General features: G+C 41.1%; 1 protein-coding gene across 2 annotated transcripts in view; it reads right to left on the bottom strand.

The window, feature by feature from the left end:
• Window positions 1-2740, bottom strand: part of tbx4 (T-box transcription factor 4) — a 36530-nt gene extending 33790 nt beyond the window's left edge. Inside the window, exon 1 of one of the 2 annotated variants that reach the window (XM_080889495.1) lies at window positions 2662-2740. The gene's annotated coding sequence lies outside the window, so the exon portion shown is untranslated. Of the gene's footprint in view, window positions 1-251; window positions 565-2661 lie in introns of those variants that run through there. The other variant, XM_080889494.1, reaches the window with a different exon arrangement.
• Window positions 2741-19705: the final 16965 nt, after the last annotated feature.

The following is a 19705-nucleotide window of genomic DNA, read 5'->3' as shown; positions in this document are numbered from 1 at the left end:
AATAAAAAGCTAGACTTGCTCATCCCAGCTCTCATTCAGTCTGGCTGTCTCTCTGTCTCTCTCTCTCTGACTGTCAGTTTCAGCGCTTCCTTGTCAGATTTCTCTGTGGACTGAGTACAGTGGGTTAATTACAGTGGGTTGATTCCCCCACAGAGTATCACACTCTGGATGACACAGCATTGCTCTCCCCTCTTGAAACAAACAGCACTATTTACAAGTCGGTCGGCAGCGCGGACGCTTCTCTACTGTACCTCACGCAGTCAGCTATCATCTGCTTAAATCCATCTCCGCGCACAGCAGCTCGGTCCTCGGCCTGCAAACAGCAGGGTTCCTCCCCTTCCCACCGCGGCTGCACGTGCTTTTAGAAGATAACTGCTCGTCTCGAGCGCTGTGCTGACGGCTGCAGCAGCGGCGGCTGTCCGCTGGGAAGTGCCGGTCGGTTCGGCTGCCTTAGTGCCTTTCAGCTTCTCTATCGACAAGCCGCGTTCTGCGCCTGTGCAGTGCGCACTTGGAGCTCTGAGGGGGGATCTCAGTGGGTTATTTTCTTGGAATCACAAACACACACACACACACACACACACACACACACACACACACACACACACACACACACACACACACACACACACACACACACACTGCAACAAGAGCTTTCCTACATTGCTACACGCAGTAGCTCAGTCCCCCTCGGTGTGTGAAAGCAGCAGGGAGAAAGTGATTCGTTGCCCACTGCTCCTCTCAGCCTTACAGCTGTGGTGTAGAAACGGTGCCCTCCTCTGAGCCTTGGTATCTTGGTAGCATTCCCAACACCACCAGACTATAATGTGCATTATTATTATTATTGCGTTTTCATTTGAATGCATGTCTGGTAATTATCTGGTAATTGCTGTATCAACCCTCGTCATTGCCTCGGGTCACCAGGCCGGACTGAACCTATGCTGACTAAAGTGAGGCTTTAATGTAAAACCAAGTACAACCAGTGAACAAGACAATATTCATAAAATATTGTAGAAGATAACCCCAGCCTTCACTCGCCTCCACGGGGCTTGGTGGTGACCCTGACTCCCCGTCCACGATAACCCACCTCATGAACCAGGGTAGCCACGAAATTATTCAAAATACATCCTAACAACTTGTGCGTGTAACCACCAGTATAGAGCTTTGTAACATACAATGGAATCTCACACTGAAAACAGCGAGCTGTGTGCTACAGTAGCACATAGGCCGCGGTGGATTTCTATTAACAGCCTCACAGCGGTTTAATAGAGCGCTCGCATTACTTGTGCCACTGCAGACATTGTGATTAATATGTCACTTGCAAATATGCACTGGCCCAAACCAGCGATTACCTATTAGGAATCCTGGATTATTCATAACATTTCATTATTTATTTTGATCAGCATGTATATAATAAACGCTGAATGAATCGAGACCACAAGCAGATCATGCCTACTCAAATAACTGAGAAGACATTTTGAAAGAAAATAAAACCCTCGTAAATTCTACGTTTAACAAGGTTAAATACATGGATTAAATTAAATTAAAAAATAAAAACTTTACGCATTAAATGGGTTTAAATGACTCTTCCATCTCCATAAAGACCCGAATGTAAAACCACTTGAGAATAATGTTTAGGAAAATGAGGTAGTGTTGAAAGCCGTTTTGTCAGTGTGTGTGTGTGTGCGGTAATAACCCAGCAGCAGCAGCAGCAGCAGCAGGCATCCTTCTGCACACTGCCACATGCAGCAGGGCTGACGCGGAGGCCGCGCTGGGTCTGCAGGTGAAATATACGCTGTGGCTTCGCGTTAAATGAAGCGTGAATCTGCAGCGCGTCTATAAATCAGATGCCAGCGTGACTTATATGTCTGCTTGGTGACACGAGCGCATGAACGGCCCCGGTTGTCACTCAGCTGTGTGTGTGTTTGCAGCTCTGCTCCGCTGCCTTTCCAAGCAGGCTGATAGCGCTGCTGACAGACTTTCTCCAACTCCTGAAGAGCGGAGAGTGAGCTGCTTTATTCTCCAACCTCAAACTATTAACTCGACACACATTCTCGCCTTGCCTCACTCACTATAAACACCACCGTTTATGCTCAATTTAACCCAAATAAATACATTTCTCTGTCTTTTATTTTTTACCTTGTACCTTGAGTTTGCTGGCTCATTAAACTATCAGAAGTAAAAGAAACGCGCAAGAAGTGTTTGTCTGTCTCCACCACAGAAACTGCAAAAGCCTTCATTACGATGTAGCCGCGTTTATCTCCGCATACGCCCTTATTGTGTCACAGCCAATTAGCCAATCAGTTCAATTAACCAGAAAGCAATTAGACTAAAGCCTGAACCCTTTCAAACCACATAAATGTGCGTGTTGTACTCTCAGGAGAAGTGTGAACCTCGTGTAGCGCGGCTCGATCAATATCAGAGAGTTTGGAAATTCACAAGACTTTAAATATTTAAGTGCGTGAAAAACTTGCGTGAAAGTGTTTAAGTGTTTTCACAAGTAACTTAAAAAATGTGTTCGAATACTAAAATAACTGCATTTGTACTTTTTGACGGGCTTTAGTTTGACACAGACGCAGCACACTGAACTGTAAAAAGTAATTCCAATAACAGATCATAATACACAAAAAAACTGCTTATTTTGTTATTTGGCGAGCTTCTTACCTCCCGTCCTCCTCTCTGCGCTGCCTGACCTTTGTACTCCTTCAGCCTGCTCTCCAGTCTTCAGTCCTCCCTGTGCCACACGTGCAGCACCTCTGCATCTGCTGCAATCAAAGAACTTCAGTTTTTTCTTCTTTAATAGATGTATATAGCGGCAGATTAGAGCTGGCCTTCTTGGAAGGGAATTAAACCTCCACGGACTCCCACTGTCACGTGATTGGAGCAGAAGGAGGTTTCGGCTGTAGCCAGTCTGACACCAGCGTTGGACTGGGAAATATGACTTCCAATTGGTGATCAGTGATGGGAGGCAAACGCCACCATTCGATTCATGTTCTGTGAATTATTTTACAACATTATTTCGCTCCTTTTGCGCTACTTGTTACTAAGCAACACAACTAACATCCATTCTACAGACCCCCAGCCAAACGAACTGCATGCAGGTATATTTATGTGCTAATTATCGTCCACAAACCATTAATCTTTAAATCAGGTGACTGTGAATGTGTCAAATTTATTTCCTTTGTTGATAACAAAAATTCAAATACATTTGCTGAAGTTTAAAAACCGATTTAATAACGCTACATTTTCTTGAAAGTGTCACATCACTAAAAGCAAAGGAAATGTTCTTGATGTAGAGCTAAAAAAATTTAACATAATAATAATAATAATAATAATAATAATGTGTATGCATAAATATGTGAAATTTGTAATTTTTGGAACAAGGTGTGAGAGTGTATCAGTATAATATTATTAAGCTTATTATCAGATCTGAACTGTTAGACACAAATGAAATGTTTTTTTCAACACAAAATCTTCTGAACTGTCTGCGGCCCTTCTTATAATTCTGTGTTAAATATTTCATGTCTCCATTCAGTCTTATGTCATCCATAGTTAAAAACCAGTCATGCTGCTGCTTTGGGGATCTGGGATGAGACTATTTTCAGACCAAGTCCACCACATCATACAGAAACTCCAAAAATATCAGTTAAGCTGTTTACCTTGTCTACTTGATAATGTTCATTCTCAAAATGATGCAGTGCTTCAGTTAATCTGAGGCATAGCTACTGATGAAGTGTGTGTGTGTGTGTGTGTGTGTGTGTGTGTGTGTGTGTGTGTGTGTGTGTGTGTGTGTGTGTGTGTGTGTGGGTTGTGTAGTTAGTGCACATCACCAAATTCTGTTTCCTTCTTTTTTTTCTAGTCAAAATGGCGGAAGCCGAGTCTGCTGTAGATGGATACAGTGTGTCAGCCCCCTCCCCATTCTCTGCCATAGCTTCATTTCTAATCACTCATTGGTCACTTTTACTTCTCCCGGCCAATGTTGAGGCTTAAGTGGCTGCAGTGCGTCACAGACGAGGTGGAGATTTCTGTTTCAGTTCCCCTCCTCAGGCCTCCGCTGTATTATTGTTCGTGGCTGACCTCCAGTATGTTGCACAAGAAAACTTTAGCACATATTTGGATGGAGGTATTGTGAACATTATCTTGTTGAGTATTCCGATGGAATATTTTCACTGCCTAAGGATGTTAAAGGTGGTGTTGCTCTAATGTGATACACAATAATGAATTCTACTGTCCTCTGTGTTTTGTCTGTAAGAAACCATGAACAATGATTATTTAGAATAAGTTACTGATAGATAATTACTGGCCCTTTTTTTTATCCCAGAGCTTGAATCTTCAGTCTTACAATCTCATTAGCATCATTCCCAGTCTGCTGATGCTTTCAGCTGCTTTGCTCTGGAAAATAACACCAGACGACAAAGTTAGGGATAGGCACAAGATAATGGAGCACTGACCCACCGAAGAGTAATATACTTGTTGTCAAGATTTGGCAGAGATTAAAGCCCAGTAGGCTGTTGTAGCCTCACTTAGTGGTCAAGCTGCAAACAAAAATAATTGGCAGTGTTTAGTGTCACCACTCAGAAGATGTGGTGCTGATGGAAAAAGTTAGACCAGGTAACCCAGGATATTTGGGTTCAATATGAGTGTTTTACTGAAGTTTAGTTTAGATCTAAGCACTGCATCAAAAAAAGAAAAAAGAAAAGTAAAGCTTTGCACTGATTTGAACTTTGTTTTTTAAAGATTGAGTTTTTGATTTCACTTTGTAGCAGCTAAACAGTTTGGCTGCTTTACAGTGATTACTCAGGAGGACGGGATCATTGTCAGCACTCAATTTTCAACTTTCCAGTTGGTTAGTACAAATGCCAGATATGCTACAGAATACTCGGTCATGTAAAAAACAGGCGTGTTTATTCCAAATTATTTTATTTAAAAATTCTGTAACATGATGTTTAAGTGGTTTCATAGCAATCTAAATTTACACACTCTGTAATGTTTAATCAACATTTCTAAGTCAGCCTGAAGCCTTTTCATTTTGGACACTTAACAAACTTTGGCAGGAACAAACTTCCTGCTGTCAAATTATTGCAATGAAAATGTACATTTTCTCTTATGTGATAGTGAAACAATATAAAGCATATATACTGTATTTACTGCAGATATTTATGAGCGCTGTATGTTAGATGAGGACTGCCCGAGCAGCAGGCAACAGTTTCATTGTAAATAAAATAGTTTCAAAAGTTTATGCCTGAAGCTACACCTGGTTGGTTGGTTTCAGTGGAAAACAGCAGAGACACATCTCCGTGTTCCTGTTGCACTATAGTTCTTTTATAGCAGCACAGATCTCACTATTTCTAGCACTTTTTATATGAATCAGTGAGATTATGGTTAGTCGCACTAATAATAAAGCAGTTTTTTCCACCAACATGTTTATTAGACTTTTTGGCTTGGGTAGATCAGTGACTGTACTATCAGTTAGAATACATTCTAGAAAACCTCCAAAATTAAACTCTACTTAGAATTTTTTCCCTCATCTTATGGACTTTAGTCCAGACACCAAATAACTCTCATATGTATAATGTATGTTGAAAAATACCTGAAATACTGGCAAAGCTTTCCTGCAGTCCTATTCTGAGTCTAAAACATGATTCAGCAGGAAAAAGCTTCAAGTTCTAGGAAACATTTCCTTCTATAAAGATATGGTTGCTTTTTAAAATCTTAGCTTCACACGATATACTGTAGTGTTGTTTTGAATGTCACGGAGTACATCTTCATTATACGCAGGGATTAAGCTCTGTGGTTGGATAACATCAAACTCTAAATCCTCTGTGGCCAATTAATAGAAGTGCAGTGGTTTGGGTTTCTGCAAAGGCATTTAAATGTAGTCTCTAACTCTGGTTTGACACTTTGGGAAGTTAGCCGGGTGTTTCCTGTGGCAAATTTTCTACATGTGGGCATCTATGCCTCAAGTGGCAGAAATGTGACTGTTCCCTTATAGTGCAGAGAATAACTGATTTCCCTGAAGTCTCTTTAATTTTTTGACAGTTGACAGAGACTTAAAGATGGTGTTTTCTTTTATTTAGACCCCCACAGTGCCCAAATTCCCGAGCACTAAATCCACTGACACAGACTCAAAGAATGTTTGAAGCTATCCATCCTCAGTGTTGGCTCTGCTTACACAGACTGCGGCCTCAGAGCAGTTACTCCACAACTACAACTCAGAGCAAACAGTAAGGCGTGGAGCCACCTAGCTCCATCACACATAAGGGAAAACTAAGTAACAACCTAAACCCGTATCCTCCTGCTTGCTATCATTAGCAAGTGTGAACTGATGGAGGTGCAACACAGGTCACAACACAGCACTTGAATAATACAAACTGGTGCCCTGTCTAGCAGGGTTACAGGTTCTTTAAAACTGTTCCTGTTTATTTGGCCTCTTTCTTTCTGCTCCATCTCACAAGCTCTGGCGTCTCACTAGTTCCCCAGTGCTTGTATTTAAACAGTGTCATGCCTTTTGTTTTTCTGAAGTAAGCCCCTGGACTCTTTGAAGTGTGCGCCATGTTTGCACTGAGTGCGTTTAATTTGGAGCCCAGCTTGATGATATTAGTGTCAGGGTCAATTGCTGATTTCAGTTGGACTTTAGAGACTGCCTGGCTGGCGGTATGTAGGCATCATGTGCTGCTCAGTTCAAGATCTGGTCAAAGCCATAGTCTTAGTAACATTCACGTACACACTGCAGCTCCTTCAGCTTCTCTGATCCCCGAACATGTGACAGGCCAGACATGGGACCTGGTTATCCTGCTGACTTCACAGACCTAAACCCAGCACAGTGGAAGCAGTCGGTCAGACCTCCCATGACGGAACCTCCGAAATCCTTCGCCGACTTCTTCCTCCTCATCGATTCATCAACGCACCAGGCCCCAGAGTCCGTGTTCTAGTTGTGCCTCGGTGAAATGGCTTTGCCATGTGCACAGAACGTGGAAGTGATACATTTGGACTTTCCCTTCTGCCTTTTATGTGGCTCGCGAAAAGCAGATGTGGGTCAGAGATGGCTGGCTCTTATTTGACTCTTGCTTATTAAACCAATGATTTTGTTCAGGAGGAAATGGAACTTCAAGTGAATGAATTCATAAACCTGGGACTTTAAAGGGCTGCAACTTCTGACCAACAGGTGTTGGGAGAAGAGCCAAAAATGCAAGAGTACAGTAATCTTTATCCAACACAACTCATGCTTTTATGTCTTTTTCTACAAGTTTTTTCTTTTGTTTGTTTTTTTCTCTTTGAGATACTCAAGTTCTGATGTTCCTCAAACTCCCCCTGTTGCTGCACAGTTGTCACTGTAACAGTTGGAGCTAAAAGCAGAACAGCAGTGTTTGCCTGTGACAAACTAATAACATGCAGACATCTGTGACAAGGACATTCTTTTACATTGTTTGCTTAAAGGGTGATTAAAGTTAAGTGGGACTGAAGGATTTTAAGGACTACTTTTTGTCCCCATCCTCACTGCTGCAGTCTGCCAGCTTTACTTTGTTACAGGCGGTAATAACTGGGCAGCCAATTTGTGACGCTGCATTTCACTATATCTCTGTTTTTATTGGGTGTGACTGACTTGTTAGCAGTCATCTCAAAGGGTTTCAAAAGACTTGTGCTTAGTTCATTTTCTAATAAAAAAGAGAAAACTGTGTGAGTATTGGATTTGAAACAGAAGCACTGATGTCATGTGTTTACATGACTGCGCGTGATCATATCTAAGATTGTTATGTGCATTCACCGATGCGACTCAGTCCAAAATACGATTACAACACCTCACATTTATTTATCAGTACGGAGATCATAGAGGCCATTAATATGGACGCAGGACTTTTTAAAACAGTTCAGGCAGCTCTCTTCTATTAACATGACGGTCACTCCATGTGTTTGAGCTGGCAGATCTTTACAAATGATGCTTCCTCCAAAGGTTTTGTTTCTCATCTTGAGATCAGCCAAATGTGTAAAGCACTACAGTTTGGAGCCCTGTGCAATATTACTGTACTATATTCTAAAAAGTCAAGATAGGCGCCCTGCATTTTCAGGTCCGCCTTAGATTCAACACTGAATGGAGCTTTTGCACTTGAGACAGCCACTCGGGGAATGGGAATATTCACAGATGTGAATAAGTAATTCAGTAAAGAATTGTAAGACTGGTTCATATCAGATACATTCATGCAATGTGTTATAAGCACTCACTGGAGCCTTTCATTCACAAATATAGCAAACATGAACTCTTTCAAGACAGTAAACAGTGACTGGTTCTTTACTAATCCAAAGAGTTTTCTCTATTTATAGCCAAATTCAAATTCAAATTCAAATTTTATTTGTCACGTACACAGTCATACACAGTACGATATGTAGTGAAATGCTTGGACAACTGCTCGTGACCTAAAGAAAACAAAAAAGGAAAAGGCTATGAATAAGATAGGAAATAAATATGAAAAATTAAAAAGGGTAAATTTAACTAGGAAGGAATAAAATATAAATTAAGGTTAAAAATGAAATAACTGTACAACACAAATTAGAATGAAGGGTAAATTTAACTGGGAAGAATAAGATAAAATATATAAATTAAAGTTGAAAATAAAATAACTGTACAACAAAATACACAATACACAGTATAGAAATATATAAGAATGTATGAAGAAATCTAAATATAAATAAATATATACACAATAACAGCAGCTGTACAAGTATTAACTGGAAATGAAGAATATAGTGACCAGTGTTGTGCAAAACCAAAGTCCAGAAAGTCCAGTGTGTGTGTAAGAACCATATGTGTGGGTCAGTACTGTGTGGTGGTGTGATTGAGAGACCGTATCGCCTGCGGGAAGAAGCTCCTCCTCAGTCTCTCTGTGTTGGTCTTCAGGGAGCGGAATCGCTTTCCTGACCTCAGCAGAGAGAACAGTCTGTTGTTGGGATGGCTGAGGTCCTTCACCATCTTCCTGGCCTTGGTCCAGCACCGCCTGCTGTAGATTGAGTGCAGGTCAGCCATCACATTAACTAATGCCATGTCATAGTTTTCTTGTCCTAAAAACCTTCAGTCACAATTAACTTCTATCACCCTTAAGCATTCTAGGACCAAAGTGAATGATTTTCATTGGTGAACCATAGACTGATTACTAAAATAAGAGTTATAATCATTTTGATTAAATATCTGGTCATTATTACATTTTAACAGTAGGCTGTACCAACTGAACTGATTATTAGATGACCCGCTCTTCTGGTGGTTCGATCTCTGGGTCTTTCAATCTGCACGTTGAAGGACAAGATACTCAACCCTGTGTTGTCCCAGATTTATCCATCGGCGTCTAAGCCTATGGTTGTTTAGGCGTTAAAGAAGCACTTGTATGAATGCCTGTGTAGGTTGTCAGTCATAAGGGGCTTGGAAAGAAAGCGAATGGACTTCTTTCACTACTAGTTCTAAAACCAAATGTTGGAGAGTCCCAGGTATTCAAACCCTAGAGGGAGTTGTTCCTTAACCTTCCTGCCTTCTTGGGACCTTTTTGTGCCACTGCTATGTGTTAAATGGCTGCCATTTCCACTGTGTTCAGTGGAATATAACCAAACTTGCCACAGGATAGTTTTTACCTGTCAATGTTAATATTCCAGTGTGAATTCCTTAAATCAGCCTAAAATGGCTGAGCAGCAGAAATCCCCACACCCATCACCCTGGGGACCATTTTCTGCCCATTGACTTCCATTATAAACGCTATTTTTCAACCCCAAATTATCATCATATGATTTTATTTTTTCTTCTTTTCTTGGATGTCAATGAAGACTCAGGGCCTTGAAGTTTTAATTTTTAAATTGCAAAAAAAATGCAAAAAAAATAATGGCAGGTCAAAATGTATGTTGGTGCCAATCTTTGGTCCATCTAAAGGCCTACTTATAATGACAATCACATATTACTTCAACTGGTTTTTTGTGGAAATATTTAGTTTCGTTTTTTGGTTTTTGGGGCTTATAACACAGGGCGCTCATGTAATAACACTGGGATTTGAAGGGTTAAAACAACGAAAATATAATTAAAACTTTACATGAATATTTCAGGGAGAAGTAGTTTTACAAGGTTGGCTAATTTAAAGTGGAATAAAATATGGATATATGGTCTTTTTATGGCGTGGCTGAGAATGGTCCCTAGGGTGATGGGTGTGAGTTTTTTAAAGGATGGCAGGAGGGTTAAGAAGGTTGTTGACCCACTATTGGTCATGTGCCTCATCACATGAGCCAAAGTGTGCATGGGTCAATATCAGCAGAAATTTTGGTTGGGGCGATCGTGGCTCAAGAGTTGGGAGTTCGTCTTGTAATCGGAAGGTTGCAGGTTCGAGCCCCGGCTTGGACAGTCTCGGTCGTTGTGTCCTTGGGCAAGACACTTCACCCGTTGCCTACTGGTGGTGGTCAGAGGGCCCGGTGGCGCCAGTGTCCGGCAGCCTCGCCTCTGTCAGTGTGCCCCAGGGTGGCTGTGGCTACAATGTAGCTGCCATCACCAGTGTGTGAATGTGTGTGTGGATGACTGAATGTGTAAAGCGCTTTGGGATCCTTAGGGACTAGTAAAGCGCTATACAAATACAGGCCATTTACCATTGTCACCCAGTCATGTGACCTATTGAGATCTCCTGACACAAGATGTTAGCGGGTTTTGAGGTTCCTGGAAGGGATCTCAAAATTGAATTGTAGGTGGCAGAAAGTCAGTGTTGTAAGCCACCATGTTGTTCAACTTGTTGGGTTTGAAGTGCACTGGGATGTTTCTCTGATAAAGCTGCTACATAGGGATTGACGGTGTTGTTCCGTTTGTCACTCTGCTCCTCCCTAGTTGGTGTTTGACCTTCTTTCCTGTGCATCTTTGCTGATTTGATGAAGGCCCATTTGGGATAACCACATGTTTTAAGAGCTTTGTTTACATGTGTGTGATCCTTTTGTTTCCCCTCTTGCTTAGAAGAAACCATTTTTACTGGGTGTTGCGGGGTCTTGATTACTTCCAGAGGGCGGTGGGAGTCGGTACTGGTCTGTTGTGGACGTCCGGTAAACTTTAGTTTTGAAGTTTCCATTCTCCTCTGTGTGTACAGCACAATGCAGAAGTGGCATTGGCAAATTGTACCTTTATGTTTTGGTCCACTGGGTTGATGTGAACAGTGAAGTCTCATAATTCTTTTGACCAAGGTGTAATGGGGTGTGTTCCTCACAAGGGGAGCTAGGCTGGTGGTGAGGTGCCTCGAAGTGTTGTAGGTGGAGAGATGAGTTTATACTGCTAATAATGGGTCTGAGTGGAATAGATCCATATATACAGGGTATAACATCCCCTCTGTACACATGTCAATGGCTTTTTCATGTTGTTGTAGGGAAGTGATGACTTTCTTTTTGTAGTTGCTTGTGGGGTCTCATCTTAAGGCTTTGTAGGTATTGTTGTCACTGAGGAGTGTAGTAATCTTGGTGTGGTAATCAGTTGAGTATAGAACAACAGTGCACCTTCCCTTATTGCCTGGTAATATGGTGATGTTTTGGTCTTTGCTTAGGGATGTGACAGTGTTCTTTTTTTCTTGTACTGTGCAGTTAGACAGAGGAAGCTATGCTTCAGGTTGTGTTCCTTATCCCTGTTTCTGTGGTTGTGATAAGATCCACTATAGTCAGCTATTGTGGATAAATCACAAAATCAAGTCCTTTGGCGAGCACATTCTTTTCTGGTTCGGTGAGGCTCCTTTGTAATAAGTTTTTCACCCGCTTATCCTGGCTATCTTCGTATTGTGTCACCTGTGCCTTGTCCACAAACTCAGAAACTTCTTCTAAAATGGGGACGGTAGGACAGTTGCTCACTGGTCAGTTGATTGAAAGGTTGGTGGTTCAATCCCTGGCTTCTCCCGTCTGTATGTCAAATATCTTTGAGTAAGACACTAACCCCACGTTGCTCTCCAAATGCACTGGAGTATGAATGTGTGTGAATGGCAGATAGAAAATAGTTAAGCATATGCATAAAAAAGTGCTTGGGTGAATGAGGCACGTTACGTAAAGTGCTCTGGGTGTAAGATTCAGTCCATTTACCATCACTTTGGCTGAAGCCTTTTATGTTGCACATAATCATTTCATCTATTGTTAAAGGTGTGTAGCAAGTGTCATGGTAAACTGGTTCTATATAGTACTTTGTTACTTTGTCAGAGCACTTTATACAATATAGCCTCATTTAACTGGGGTGGCTGTAGCTCAGGAGGTAGAGCAGGTCAACTACTGATCGGAAGGTTGGTGGTTCGATCCCTGGCTCCTCCAGTCATGCATGTCAAGTATCCTTGGGCAAACTACTACCCCAAGTTACTCTCCGATGCATCCATCGGAGTGTGAATGTCATTAGAAAAGCACTCAGTTTAGAGAAAGTTCTTGTGAGATTGGGTGAATGTGTTGTATAGAGTGCTTTGAGTACACTGGGGGAGTAGAAAAGCGCTATATAAGAACCAGTCCATTTAACCATTCACACATGCACTTTTTTATGCCTTAGTGCCTTTTTATCCAACATTTACGCTCTGATGAACACATCCTGTATCTTACCCTTTTGGCATGCAGACTGGAGCACCCAGGAATCAAACCACAAGACTTCCAGTGAGTAAATGACCTACATACTGAGCTACAAAAGAAATCATTCAAAACAAGTGTTGAATCACAAATGCAGGTAAATAGAGAACACAGACCCCTCCCTGCCACATATCCCCATCACCCAACTTAGACTGGCCTAGTCTACTCTCACTTAGGGGTATGGAGGAGGTGTTCCCCACAGAGAGCCCTCTTCACCTGCGCCCCCAGGTGCTGTACCTCCATATTTTCCAAGTAGGCAGCAGCATATGCAGCGTGTATATGCTACCACATCAGGTTACACTCTCTGACCTGACCTGACCTGACCTGACCTGACCTGACCTGACCTGACCTGACTTGGAAACAACCAGACAACCCAACACTGAACAGAGGATGACAGAGGACTTAAATACACAAGGGTAATGAGGGAAGTGGAAACACCTGGGGAAACACAGCTGACACAAATGAACATGACACAACAGGGGATGCAAAACTAAACACACTGAACATGGAAACAAGACTTACAAAATAAAACAGGAAGCATAGTGGAACGTAGACATGACAACACAAACTTGACAGTTACAACAGAACACAGGGAGAGACTATCGCACTGGCATAAGTGAAAGTAAAAACACTGAAGACAAGACAGACTCTGAATCTCCGTCTCTCTTCCACAGCATGTCTTTATCCTGTCTTCTTTCTCTCACCCCAACCAATCACAGCAGATGGCCCCGCCCCTCCCTGAGCCTGGTTCTGCCGGAGGTTTCTTTCTGTTAAAAGGGAGTTTTTCCTTCCCACTGTCACCAAAGTGCTTGCTCATAGGGGGTCTTATGATTGTTGGGTTTTTCTCTGTATGTACTATTGTAGGGTCTACCTTACAATATAAAGCACCTCGAGGTGACTGTTGCTGTGATTTGGTGCTATATAAAAAATTTTTGAATTGAATTCAAGACTCATAATGAAAAAAAAACTAGAATAAAACTAGAATAAAACTCAACTACTGCCTAACTAAATAATGACACAAGAACTTAATATTATCACCATCTAACATAAGGAAATCAAAAACACAAAATAAACTCAAAACGCTGGGTCACAGACCCAACCCCTGAAAAAGGTGGTATCCTGTCACGGTGCAATGCTGGAATTCACCAAGTTTCTGTGAGTGACCCATTCTTTCACAAATGTTTGTGAAAGCAGTCTGCGTGCCTACATGTACATAGAAGTGACTGAGACTCCTGAAATCAATGATTTGGATAGGCGAGTGAACGCTTTTGGAAAAATAGTAAAATAAAACACCGGGAAGTGGAGAAATGTTCAGTGCATCATGGGAAGTCGCTCAGCAGCCAGAGCCTATAATAGAATAAATGGAGGATATATCAAGGGCTCCTGATCCAGTCCCAGCTATAGGTTTTTTTTAAAAGGGAAAAGTTTGAAAGAGCAGCAAGGTGGCACAGTGGTTAGCACTGCTGCCTCACAGCAAGAAGGTCTTGAGTTTGACTCCACCGTGTGGCCAGTGCCTTTCTGTGTGGAGTTTGCATGGGTTCACTGTGGGTACTCCAGCTTCCTCCCGCAGCACAAAGTCCATACCTATCATCGGTGCAACTTTGTGCTCAACATTGGGGGGGATTACCCTCTTTAATCCCATTTATACATACAAGTCTTATGTAGAACAACAAATGTTTCTGTAAAAAATGTATAACTAAATAAATCTGGGTAAATTCCCAGATGATTAAACATGCAACTATTTTGCAGGTAATACCTGAAATGAGTAAAGAAAATCAACAGCCTATTTATGCAAGATATAATATTATTGGGGGGAGGGGGGTGTTATATTGGTTGGGTCTGTGGGGGGTCATAACCCCCCTAACCCCCCTGAAAATTACACCCCTGATACCTATTGTCCATAGGCATGACTGTGAGTGGCTGTCTGTCTGCCCTGCAATTAATCTTTCAGGGAACCTTTAGAGCAACCTTAAATTAATAACTTACCATAGTCCACCCTAGAAGTAATAAATGCATGAGCTAATTCTTCAGCATTACTCTGAGTTAAGATGTTTCTAATTCTAGCATACTGTACAGATGAAAGAAAGCAGCTTACATATTTGTTTATGCACATGTTGAAGGACATATCCTGGTCAAAAATGACATCACAGTTCTGCTGGAGGCCAAAAGTATGAGATTGGACACCACTCATGAAATGTGATTTTTATTGCCAAAATACAACAACCTCAGGTCTTTAACATGCCTGTAGTTTAACGAATTGTTGAACTAACTGAACCCTGTGAAACACGTGAAGAAGATTCCAAATTTAAATGCACAAGTTATGCTTCACTACTTTAGAGTACATAGTTACTGTTCTGGAGTGATAATATAAATCAGTTCTTGTCCAGAAATTTGTCTTGCTAATACCTCCAGGAAGGATGACCTGATAAAATTTTAACTATTACTGCCCATGGCAGGACCATCTGTGTCCTTTGTGAAAATGTACACCGCTGTCAAGACCTACCACCCTCCCAACGTGAGGAACTTCGGGCTGCATTAAAGAAGCATTGCACCCACACAGGCTGATCCATTGGTATGCATTTACCAGCTAGCAAAGGTGTAAAACAAGCTTTGTATTGTAGTATTCAGCAGATAACCAGCGCAGCTTTAAGTTTAAGCAAGTAAGCCAGATTAGGAGCTCAAGCTGGTGACTCTATTGAAAGCGTTCAGTAACATTAAACCAACTGCATTCTTCATGAGTCTAACTCCATTAATGCAGCTTTAATTGAACAAGAGTTTTACACTGAAATAACAGGTTTTTTCTTCTGTACCAGAAAACGATTCTCTGCCTTAGTTAACACTAAAATAACCCAGAATGAGGCCAGTGTTTTACCTATAAGAGCTATTATAAGTTGACATTCTTAACTAAGCAATTTTCTTCCAACATACTGATTTAAACCTGGTCAGTCTTTAACTAGACTGGTAAAAGTAATATAATTCACTAAAATCTCTTAATTCCTAAATCAGCCTGTTTATAGCTGGGTAGCAGTTAGTAATAAACAACACTTAGAAGTAATGTACACGGTCCTTGTTTCTAAAGAAGAAGCTGCATCAGTCAAACTCCAGTTTGAGTACACTGTGTGTCTGTGGAGCAACTCAAAGTTTATCCAGTCTGGCGTGGGTGTATTTTACATATGTCTGTGCTTGGACAAGCGCTGAGGGGATTGTATGTTTTTAGAAGAACTGGCGGGTTTAGTCTCAGCATTGTGACTTGGCCCAGGCGTCCGTTCATCATGACATAGACGGTTAGTCTTTGCTAATCTCTTGCGTTCATCTCTGTGTCAGCCCAGTGTGTGGAGGCCAGGCCTTTTAGTGCCATCAGAGCAAATGATTTCTCCTGGGTCAGATGTACAGATTCTGCACAGTTCCTCTTGCTGTCCTCTTTAAACATATCCTCGAGAACTTGGCCATGATCAAAAGCCTGTTTTTGCAACGACCTGGTTGTCCGACACGCTCATACCGTGTTCGTAATTGAGGCTTGAAGTGCAGACGGTGCAGATTTTGGCTGCTGTTTGATCTAGGACAGTAAAAGGTGCCTGTTTCATTGCAAACCTCCACTGTTTCCCTCAGCTGTAATGAGTGACAAAGATGGGGGTTGCCCGGTCTGGCCTTTCCAGCCACTTCATTAGCTACACCACAGTATTTGGCTTGCTCTGATTTATCTCTTTTCCATCTGACATCTTACAGTCTGTAATTTGTCTCCAGAGCAGCAGGTCGTAAGAGCATGAACTACGATGCATAGTGTGTGCGCAGACTTTGTGCATCTTATAATTTTCCTAAATCAGGCTGTGATGTATACTTGGAAACCACCAAGGATGTGTAAATTATGCAGCTCTCTTGTAGGTGCCATGTAGTAAAAGCAAACACATTTGCGGTTAAATTTAAATATATAAATCTGTCCATTTGCCTCTGCTTAGCATCAATTTCTCAGATTTCTTTTAAAGAAATCTGAGAAATTGTTTCCCTTTTCAACCTTTTGTAAACATTTTGCTGCTCAGTACTAAAAGGTCTTTCCTGGAATTCGACAGACCTGGCAGAGCTTTGATGTACACTACGCCTAAGATCAAACAAATCTGCTTTCACACAACCCTTAACTGTGTGAGCGGTGCTGCACTTCACTGCTGAACAGGCCCGCCATGCTCTTTATTTAGGCTCTTATTTGTTCTGTGAAAATGACACATACAAATAACTTACGTACAGTTTTTTGAACTGATTATCTTGGAATCTGCAGTTGTTTAAAAACGGGACACAGTCCCAGGTATTATTATTCTGAGTATTGGTCAATGCTCACAACACACACACACACACACACACACACACACACACACACACACACACACACACACACACACACACACACACACACACACACACACACACACACACACACATAGTATTCACAGACATTTGGCCAAATGATACTATTTCTCTTTTTAAAAACTGCATGTCCTTATTTAATATTGCTCCTTTGTAGAAGACATTTATAACCCAAATCCTCTGATGTATTATTAGTTTTTGAAATGTCCTTCCCGATTTCTTTTAATAAAGCAGTGATACTTCTAAAGTAAGTAAGTGTGCCACCTAGTGGTTGTTGCGTTTGGAAGCAGCGCTTTTAGAGGAGTGGCAGTCTCCTGCTGGTTTTCAATGCAAAATCATACGACTTCATAAATATATTTGTACTGACTTTTAGTAGCACGTTAAAAAATGCTAAGACTGATGTAGAATGGCTGAAAATGACATTAAGAGAAAAGTATGAACTATAATAGAATGACTGTAAACTTAACTAGGAGAGTTATTACGGTGGATAATATGAAAGAATTCAATCTAATTCAGTTTCAGCTCAGTTTTATTCATATCAAATCACCACAGCAGTTGCCTCAAAACACTAGTGTAAGGTAAAGATAGTGTAACGTGTGAGTCTAATCAATGTAGGCCCAGAGCAAATACACTGATTAAATACATCATTTTTAAATAAAGCAGCAAAAAACAAACAAAAAGAAGCATTTAGATCATTTGTAGAGGAAAGTGATTGTGATAAAATCCAAACTTGTCTGTTTTATAGATTCCATGCATGTTACTCTGTTTTAAATACTTTGCTTCACTGTAAATTTGTATTATCATTATTTGTATTATTTATTATTGTACTAATACTGTCACAGTCTAAATAAAGTCCAAATAGACGTCCTTCCCCTTCCTCAGTGTCCAGGAGGGGGCGATGGACTAACACACTTCAGCTCCAAACTCCCCAAAAAGTAGGATTCTCTCTCTCTCTCTCACTCACACACACACACACACACACACACACACACACACACACACACACACACACACACACACACACACTTGATGACTTGCTGCATGTACTCCTTTCCTTATTTGAAAGCACTCATGTAACCTGAATATTGATGACTTTTATTAGTTTGCTGTTCCTCTTTCATTCTATAGATCTATGCTCGTTTAGTTTCCAGCTTTGGTGGCCCATCTGATCTGCCTGTACTCTATTAGAGCTGCATTTTATAGGTGTGTTTATTAGGTGTTTTTAATGGATCTTTTGCTCTCATGAAGTTAACTCAAAGCATTCTGCACTTTCTCCCTTCAGCACATGCCACTGGATTTAAACAAAATGAGAACCTTTTCATTTGTATGTTCTGCTTTTGTGCAGGTCTCTATTTTTGTGTGAGGAGTTGGCTCCCTGAAGCCATTCACTGAGGTTGTGGGCTGTGCATTTTTCCCTCTCCCTGCATTGTCCTGAAGGAGAACAGAGGTCTGTGATTGGACTCTTCCTGCTCCACTGTGAACCAGTGCAAAGGCTGCACCTGAGCTAAGCAACCAATAGGCCGCCTGCTCTCTCAGTAGCAGCCTGCAGAGCCACAGGATGACAATACACACTCTGTAGACACCCAGCATACTGTACCAATACCTCCCTCTTTTTCACACATACAAAACATTTAGCCAGCTTGTCAAAACTTAGCTACAGAACATAATGCAAACCTTTTTTCACTTTTTTGCTGTTTAAATGTTTATGCACAGGCCTAAAATTTTCACTTTGTAATATAAAATGCAATTTCATGTGCTTAGTATCGGATCTAATTGGTTTCTAGCGGTTTCACTTGTAAAATAGATCAGCACATTGTTATCCAAGTCAGCTTCTTCAGAGATGAGAAGGTTTCTTGAGGTCATGAGTTCATTTCTTCCCCATTATATTAATGTCATATTTTAATCTCATGAAGCAAGCATAAGATCAGCAGACTTATTTGAGTAGTACCCTTAAAAAGTGGAAAATTGATGTCAGAGTTTGATTTCCAGTGCTGCAGTTCTTTATACACTTAAATTAATTCTAATTTAGCGACAGACAAAGAACACGAGGAAAGATGATAATATGAATTTTCACGTGTTATAAATCAGAAGAACTATTCATGGTGATAATACTACAATTAAAAGTATCACATTCCGGATTGAACCACGTCAAAAGCGATTAAGTATCAGATATGAATAAGTGCCCACATATATGTTTCGTAAACAAGCTTAACCTCTGTGCCGTCATTCAGCTGCATGTAACATGATCATTTTTACAGTTTGTTTTTATTTTGTTTCGTGTCGGGTCGGTGCTACTTTAAAAAAAATACACTTTTTTGTTTATTTCAATCAAATCTAATGAAAAGCATTTTTTCCTTTTCAGTGTCACCATTACTGTCGGATAAAATGTAAGTGAATAACAAAGTGTGCCAGTCGCCTCTGACACGAGCAGAAGCAGTCTGTAATGTTTCACGAAACTGAAAAATCCAATAATCATAAGTTTGGTCTAAACATTTGCTGAACGAGGGTATTTAGCTGCTTTTCGATTGCAGGGCTTGACTGCGAGTGTAGCTGTAAGAAAAGCAAATGTAAAACTGTTAATAAACTACCAGTTTCTCCATGCAGTTACATAAGTAACCTTACACCCGGAGGCAGTAGAATATTTGTGTAATCTGGGGCATGCTGACTGATGTGAGACTAGATCCCAGCAGGCTCTGAAATCTCTCCTACAGGCCTGCAGATAAGCAGAGCCTCTGCGCTGCTGTTTAGCTTTCACACAGTCCAAACA

The sequence above is a fragment of the Rhamphochromis sp. 'chilingali' genome (assembly GCF_963969265.1).
Source record: "Rhamphochromis sp. 'chilingali' genome assembly, chromosome: 8".
NCBI lineage: Eukaryota > Metazoa > Chordata > Actinopteri > Cichliformes > Cichlidae > Rhamphochromis > Rhamphochromis sp. 'chilingali'.
Note: the sequence above shows the minus strand (reverse complement) of the source record. Positions and strands in the feature narration are given on the sequence as shown.